Source organism: Drosophila busckii, chromosome 3R, assembly GCF_011750605.1.
Source record: "Drosophila busckii strain San Diego stock center, stock number 13000-0081.31 chromosome 3R, ASM1175060v1, whole genome shotgun sequence".
Classification (NCBI taxonomy): Eukaryota; Metazoa; Arthropoda; class Insecta; order Diptera; family Drosophilidae; genus Drosophila; species Drosophila busckii.
In genome coordinates this window covers 1706516-1708757 of record NC_046607.1, presented here as the reverse complement: position 1 = coordinate 1708757, position 2242 = coordinate 1706516, and positions in this window count along the sequence as shown.

Sequence of the window (2242 nt, the reverse complement as noted above, 5' to 3'; positions counted from 1 at the left end):
GTGCAGTTAGCCAAGTGGAAAATGCTTGAACAAAAGGCGAATAGGAAAACATTTTGCGCTGCTCAACGTCTGTCAGCAGCGACAGCAGTTGTTGAAATGAAATTGAAAATATATGTATTTAAAACACAATAAAGCATTTTTTATCTGCTTCGAACAAGACGAAAAAAGGTATAGAGTCATTAAGATAACAATCTGTTGCCCGAATTGAAAAACTAAACCAAAACTGTAACACGAATTGTCATTAAAAATGTGCCAGCCACAAAACAAAATAGAAAACAAAATATTTTAAATGGACAACATGTGTTCGAAAAGGATACAAGGCACAGCAGTTGGGCCGTGGACGAGGACGACGCCAAGGATATGTTTATGTTTAGCGGAATTTCAGCAGCAGCACATTTAACACAAATTTCTAATTGAGTGCTAAGAATTTTCAAAAAAAAACATGGTTTGAATAAATATTTTTTTATTATTATAATTTTTAGCAGCCGCAACAAAAGCCATTAAATTCTGCGCCCTACAGAATTTGCCATGACGAACCAAAAATCTGTGGATGATTGAGTGGCAAGTTGTTGCAAGCTGCAGGTAGCTGCGAGGCAAGCTGCTGCTGCTGCAGTTGCAGTTTACCTGCTGTGATTTGCGTGAACTGTGTGATGGGCTGATTGAGTGGTTCCTGCCCGAGGCCTTGGTACAGTTAGCTAGCTGTTTTACCGTTAACATTGCACTGCAATTAGCCGCGCCCAGCACAACTGCAACAAATGGTGGGCAACAAATGGAACCAATGCATTTTTGCAACCGCAGAAATCCATTTGCCACACTTAATAGTTCGCATACAGTATATCTCAATTTATATATGTATGTATTTCTATAGCTTACCTCAGCAGTGGACAGTTCTGGGCGGTCCCCGCCGAGCGAGCTGAAACTCAAGACCAAGACGCAATCGCTTGTCAACACAACGCCGCTGTCGATAGCATTCGGGGATTGATGGCTGTCACACACAAATTTGACATAACAAATGTCAGCTCCGCTTCCTGTGCCCAGTACAACGAACTTAGAGAGTCTCAGCAAGGGGAGGGTGGGGGTTGGTTGTATTGCAATCTGCTTCGGGCTTACCCAATGAAATGAAACTAATGTTTGTTTTCAATGATTTTTGTCAACTTGTTTGCGCCGTAAAAAACAAACTCAGCACACAAGGAAAACATATTCTGTTGGGGTTGTTAAAACATGTGTCCAGAGTTCTTGAGAACTGTTTGGTTGCGTTACGTAACAAATGACAAGGAATTCAACAGATTTTTAATGTAAATATAATTGTATAATTATATAATCTTTAGCAGCTGTGCCAAGCCAAGACATAAGTACACCATATACTCCTTGCAATGAAGGGGAAGCATAAGTATCTTTATGTACTTACTTGGGGATTCGAATGTGACAAACTGTCGCGGACTTAAGACCTGAGCTACAATATATCAAGCAAGTAAGAAATGCTACAACAGTTAAGACTTCAGGTTCGGGTTGGGAGTGAACGAGTATTTAAATTAATTTTGTTGTTACGAATTAAGGAACTGAGGCAGTGATCTCAGCTCAGCTCAGTCAGCTCAGCTCCAAGTGGAAATGAAGAAATAAAATCAAAACAAATTATGGCTGGCAGCAGCTGCCAAGCAACTGGCCACGCCCACGCCTGTCGCCCACAGGGCACATCTCATTCGTGTGCTAATCACACGAAATTCAGATGAAACCCAAGCTAAGGAACAGACACAAAGGATCAGCAACAAGCAACAAAAACTGGAGTTAGTTTGGCACCCCCTGCGGCTTTATCAGCGGCAGACGTATGATCGGACGGACGGACGGGCGGACTATCCGAATTAATTTCGAAACACTTCAAAGCAGACAGCGGACGGCGACGCCAACTACACAGCATATAAATTAATTAAATATGCCCAATCCGAAGCCGCAGCGCAGGCTCTAACTCACGCTCAGTTTGAGGCTCAGTTACAGTCTCGAGTCTTGAGTCGAAAAACAAAAAATATCCGGCTCCCTGGAGGCAGCGCAGGCACAAGCGCAGGCTCTGGTGCCTTGGCTTGGCATTGTTTGCGTCAAATTTTCAAATTTAGTTGTTAAACCCGAAAAACGAGACAGACAGCCAGCGAACAAGAAACCCAATAAACAACAAATATAAAAGCAAAAAAAACAAAAAAAAAAGAGGCCCAAAAGGCAGTCGAGTAATTATGGGTTATGCGATGGGTTA